Source organism: Octopus bimaculoides, chromosome 2 (assembly GCF_046866305.1).
Source record: "Octopus bimaculoides isolate indiv1 chromosome 2, ASM4686630v1, whole genome shotgun sequence".
NCBI classification, from domain to species: domain Eukaryota; kingdom Metazoa; phylum Mollusca; class Cephalopoda; order Octopoda; family Octopodidae; genus Octopus; species Octopus bimaculoides.
This window is the reverse complement of record NC_142929.1, coordinates 43,858,786-43,865,144: the sequence shown is the minus strand read 5'-3', so window position 1 is coordinate 43,865,144 and position 6,359 is coordinate 43,858,786. Positions and strand designations below refer to the sequence as shown.

The following is a 6,359-nucleotide window of genomic DNA, read 5'->3' as shown; positions in this document are numbered from 1 at the left end:
ACTCTTCACGTTCTTCCTGACAACGTCTTTTGCCTTTTCGTTTGTGCCATTAACCAGCTTGACACCGATTTATTAATTCCTATCAAAACTGCCAGTCGTTTCTTTCTCTTCCTTCTCATTCTGTCTGTCTTTCTGCCTGTCTGTCTGTGTGTCTCTCTCACATTTCCCCTTTCCGTCTTCCGTTCTGTCCCCCTTTCTTTCTCTTACGCACACGCACGCATATCACTTTCGTTAAATGGCTGAAACTCTAGAGAATTATAAAAAAATAATTTAAAACAAAACATAACATTTACATGCAAAAATTCCGGGATAAGTCGATGTATTCGGGGATTGATGTATATTCACTATTTTTATCGTAAGTTATATGTCACCAGAGCGTCGGATGGAAGGCTTAGTGGGGCCCGTCCTGGTCTTACGCGCACTATGTTCAAATACCGCTGAGGTAAACATTGCCTTTCATGCCTTTGGGGTAGATAAAGTACCACTCCCTTGATGGGCTTTAACTTTCTCTCTCACTCTATCTCTCTCAGACACTAGTCGTGATCATCTCTGAAGAAATGGGCTCCGCTAAACTTAAACAGGCGTAAGTCACGCTGTATGTCACGACAACGCCTTACAACTCGGTGAGGAGTCGCGGGCCCAAGGCGTGTGTGTGTGTGTGTGTGTGTGTGTGTGTGTGTGTGTGTGTGTGATGTTCTTGATGATTCTTGATTCTTGATGCTTCACGGGATTTACATTTCGACTTCGCTTCAAGCTATATGGTGAGAGATTCTAGCAATTCAAGTCCATTTGCCAAAGTGAAGAAGATTTGATTCCTAACACACAGTCACTGATATTGCAACAAGCAAACTAGCTTGTTTAGAAAACAGTATTTATACTGAGAAGTAATGTTTATCGCCACCTATCACCACCTAAACGTGGGTGTTCTGTAAGAACAGATGATACTGCTATTTTAACCCCAGGTGGACGCCTCTTCTAACTAGTTATTCAATGCACTTCGTACTATATATTGCAAGCGGGTAGAGAACTCCTTATTCTAGCCCGGATATATATATATATATATATATATATATATATATATATATATATATATATATATATATATATAGTAATAGCGAAAATGACTTGTGAATGGAAATTTTTAGACTTTATTAGTGTATAGTGACATACGTTTCTGCATACCGCATGTTCATTTGTGAGGATATTTTCACATCCGTAGGATGTTATTAAATATTATTTATAATATCTATGAATCTATGAATATAGATATATTTTCTTTTATTCTTTTATGCGTTTCAGCCCAAAGGGTGTGGCCATGCTGGAGCACCGGTAGTGTAATCACCTTTCCAATGACCAGACTTATGAGATTGGATTTTGGTGAAAGAGGGTTCGACGCTGTTGCCTTCTTTTTGCCGTGATATAGGTGTGAGTATGTATAAATAAATAAATCAGTATATATATATATATATATATATATATATATATATATATATATATAAGGCGAGCTGACAGAAACGTCAGCACGCCGGGCGAAATGCTTAACGGTATTGAGTTCAAATTCCGCAGAGATAAAATTTGCCTTTTGGGGTCGATAAATTAAGTACCAGTTGCGTATTGGGGTCGATCTGATCGTCTGGCCCCACCCAAAATTTCGGACCCTGTGCCTGGAGTAGAAAAAAAAAATTATTTATTTAAAGGTTAGAATACATGTGTTAAAGCGCTACTAATAGTTTCATATGTTGAGAAACTTTATTCTTCAGGCGCAAACCGCATATCATAACGAACTAAAAAAAAAAATTGAATGATAGAAGAAACACGAAAAAAAAAAAAAACCCCGAGAAAGTAGCATATAGAAAACGCAGAAAGTAAACGACAGAAAATGGAAAGCTAAAACATAAAAACTAAAATGTAAAAAGTAAAAAGGTAAAAGTGCTATCCTTCTTAGAACTTAATTGATAAAGTTGGAAAGATATCAAGTCAGTCAGGAATAGGCACAATTTTCCAATTCTTCAAAATATATTTATACACATTCATGCAACCACTGAAAATGTCTGACCCAGAGTTCAATAGAAAGTTAGGGATCTTAGACCTGAACAGGATCTGCACTCTTTCAGCCAAACAAAGTCTACATTTATTCGACCCATTTACATAAGGTATGGATTTCTGAATTATTTTCTATTTAATCACATGCGGTGTTTCGTTATCTTTCAAAGTCCATACATAGCTAGCCAACATAGTAGCTTTACTTTTGTCCCTATGTCAGAAGGAGGCTATGTGATTGGCATAGCGGTTTTTTAAAATTCACCTTCACATAATCCAATACAGGTCTCATCAGTTGTATTGTTATTTTTATTTAGGGTTGCAGTAACCTCTGCTTCATATATGATAGATTTAGTCATACATCGTTGGTCAAGTAGACAAGATCCTGGGTCGCGACAGTTGCAATGGGATTTAGGTACTTGGTATTGACCACGTGTAATGATGCTCTTCATATTGGGTCAGCAGCCATATGATAATTTCACAGAACGCCTATTAAATATTTTTTTGTATCTGTGAGTGGCTGGAAAGTGTTTGTCCAGGAGAGACAGGAATCTTTTACCAATGTTAGTTTTTACTTTAAGGAAAAAGGGAAGAGAGAACCAAATAATTTTCCTTGGCATATTTTTAGGTTTCTTATTATTATCCTGATTAATACGAGAGTGGTTATGTATTACTTTATCTTTGATGCCACTAGATCTATTATTAATATTTTGATTATTATTAGAGGAATTATATATTAATTTATCTTTGAAGCGACTATTGGTTAGAGCCTTGTTAAGGGACAGCTTTCTCGAAAATTTCTCTCTGTCTCTCTCTCTCTCTCTCTCTCCGTCTTTCTCTCTGTCTCTGTCTGTCTGTCTGTCTGTCTGTCTGTCTGTCTGTCTGTCTGTCTTTCTCTCTCTCTCTCTCTCTCTCTCTCTCTCTCTCTCTCTCTCTCTATATATATATATATATATATATATATATATATATATATATATATATAGCATGCCGGATGAAATGCTTAGCGGTATTTCGTCTGTCTTTACGTACTGAGTTCAAATTCCGCCGAGGTCGACTTTGCCTTTCATCCTTTCGGGGTCGATAAATTTAAGAACCAGTTGCGAACTGGGTCGAATTAATCGACTGGCTCCCTCCCCCAAAATTTCAGCTCTTGTGCCTAGATAGAAAAGTATACACACACACACACACACACACGCACACACACACACACACACACACACACACACACACACACACACACACACACACACACATACGATAGCTCCTTTCAGTTTCCATCTAACAGCACGTTAACAAAGAAGATTAAAAACTCACACACACGCGCTACACACACAAGCGCAAGCACAGGCATTGGACGCAATATTAGCGTTAATGGCAGCAAAGAAGCAAGTTTGAAGTTTTGAATAAGTGCAAAAAGAAAATAGACAAAAGCCAAAATGATAAAAAGAGAAAAAAAAGAGTAAAGCCACTTAAATTTGATAACCAAAATTACACTCGCTATGCTGTTAAAGGAACGGCGTTTGGTGAGACCAACACGTCTCTATCTTCAATTTCTCTCAGTTACTTTCACTTCAGCTATGACATCTGATCTAAGGTAATTTTGAATCATTGCAATAGGTAAATTCAATTCCTGTCTCTAACATTTTTTGAACATTTGCTAAATTTTTGTTTTACATGATCTTATTTAATTTACATTAAGTCTTCTTTATATTTTTATCGCTATTTCCAACTGTTAGAAAAACGTTAAGTTCCTTATCGGCTTCAATGCAAATAACATATCTGTCTACCACCCTGCATCTCTCTCTCTCTCTCTCTCTCTCTCTCTCTCTCTCTCTCTCTCTCTCTCTCTCTCTCTCTCTCTCTTCCCCTCTCTATGTACCTTTGCCTTTTGCTTTTTTTACTCTTCTTCCCCGCTTCTCTCTCGGGTTATCTCTGCATCTATCTCTATTTACGATTACTCAACTTGAAACATGTGCAACGGTATGGATTCACACATACAATCACTTTCATATTCAAACACAGACATACGCACATCGCCTCCAGGATACTGGAAGGCTTCTTAAGTTTCGTGTTGATTATACTGATTATTCTCTGGAAAAGTGCAATTTTTTTCACATGAGGTTTAAATGCATGCAGATCTAAACCTGGACTAGTATGTGCTAAGGGTACCAAAGAAAGCGTTGTGCATCTAAATCAAGGCTCTACAAAATAAGAGGAGGAAAGACACATAAAGGTATACATATGCAGCAGAAATAATAATAATAATAATAATAATAATAATAATAATAATAATAATAATAATAATAATAGTTTCAAATTTTAGCACAGGGCTAGCAAGTTGTGGGGAGAGGTTAAGTCGATTGCATCGACCACAATGCTCAACTGGTACTTATTTTATCGACCCCGAAAGGTATAAAAGGCAAAGTCAACCTTGGCAAAATTTGAATTCAGAATGTAAAGACGATGAAATGCCTCTAAGCATTTTGTCCGATAATAATAATAATAATAATAATAATAATAATAACAACAACAACAACAAGCACTCAGAGAGCGCAGACCTCCGCCAAGGCAACACCAATGTCCTCTCAACGATTAGCCAAAGATGATTTTTAAAATGAGAATATCTGAAATAAACTCGACTGCTCTTAGAAACGAGAATACTAAAAATGAACTCAACCGCTGTCAAAAATTAAGTTAAAAAAAAACCGGAAAAGTAATCCAGAATCCTTGTCCGGTATCGGATCGATTCCAAAATCTAATCAGTTCGTGCCAGTCATGAGGCCAAACATCCCCGAAAGTTTCATCCGAATCTGTCCAGCGCTTCCTGAGATATCTTGCCCTCGGTCAAACAAACAAACAAACAAATACGGCTGGAAAACAATACCTCCGCCTTAGCGAAGGCGGAGGTAATAATAATAATAAAAATAATAATAATAATAATGATAATAATAACCTTTTCTATTATAGGCACAAGGCCTGAGTTTTTGGGGGAGGGAGTAGTCGATTACATCGACTTCAATGCGTAACTGGTATTTATTTTATCGACCCCGAAAAAGATGAAAGACAAAATCGACCCCGTCGGAATTTGAACTCAGAACGTAAAGACGGGCGAAAAGCCGCTTAGCATTTTGCTTGACGTACTAAAGAGTCTGCCAGCTCACCGCCTGTGCTGGTTTCTGACTTGAGTACAAGGTAAAAAAGTTTCAAGACAAGGCTTTAATCGATACCACCGACTCCAGTACTTGACCGGTAAATCATTTTATCGAACCGAGAGAGCGAAGAAAGACAAAGTTGACCTCGGTAGAAAGTGGATTCAGAGCGTAAAGATCGAAACAAATAGTGCAACGCATTTTATCCGAATGCTCTAACGATTGGGCTAATCCTCCTAATTATTATAACAACAACAAGAGCAACAACAACAACAACAGCAACAGCAACAAAAACAGCAGCAACAATAACTACAATGTTATTGTTTGGTAGAGGAAAATCTTGTTACAAATTTGCGATCGCAAAAGAAAGAATAAAGAACGAACTAACACTCTTTACAACATTTAGAATGTGTTCGTATACAAATTCTCTTTGGATACTTTGTGTGTTAAAACTGCAGTGCGCTTTGGATGACATTAGAAAAATGTCACACACGATATTTCGGCATAATTATCCCTCTTCAATGGCAGCGTACGCTGTACCACGTTTATGCGCACATGAATATGTTATAAATGATGGACATATCGCATTTTTGATCTCTATTGTTTCAAGTGCAAATACCGAGTTGAGTCGAGACAGGCAAGCTTCTGCACACAAGCATCAAATGTTTTGTTAGCTAGGAACAGGAATTCCTTTGCTAACTGCATATAATGGAATTGGTATTTGCCACTAAAGAAGCGAAATTTTGCTGAAACACGGGTGTCTGATATTTCATTTACTTGGTTTCGAGAATCTGGCGTTTTTAACACACAATGATTTGGAGTAAATCTAAGTCATTCCACGTTCACATGTGGGTGAACTTGTTATCAGCGATATGCATGCAGATCGTTATGTGTGTGTGTGTGTGTGTGTGTGTGTGTGTGTGTGTGTGTGTGTGTGTGTGTGTGTGTGAGTGTGTGTGTGTGTGTGTGTGTGTATGTATGTGTATTTTGTGTGTAAAAATTGCAGCACGACTGTCATTGTTATGCTTACAGCTCCACGTAGATTATAGCCTTTGCTACATCCAGTATAGTGGTTAATTAATTTAGATTAACACAAGTTAATATTATTTGTTCCTACGTGTGTTCACCGTTATGGTTACAAAGAACATTAGTTCTTTGTAACTTAAC

At 37.3% G+C, this 6,359-nt stretch overlaps 1 long non-coding RNA gene across 2 annotated transcripts in view; it reads left to right on the top strand.

The window, feature by feature from the left end:
• Positions 1 to 3,393: 3,393 nt before the first annotated feature.
• The window catches only part of LOC106880769 (uncharacterized), a 27,455-nt gene continuing 24,489 nt past the window's right edge, over positions 3,394 to 6,359 (top strand). Inside the window, exon 1 of one of the 2 annotated variants that reach the window (XR_016238808.1) lies at positions 3,394 to 3,637. This is a non-coding gene — a long non-coding RNA (uncharacterized LOC106880769). Of the gene's footprint in view, positions 3,661 to 6,359 lie in introns of both variants that reach the window. The other variant, XR_016238807.1, reaches the window with a different exon arrangement.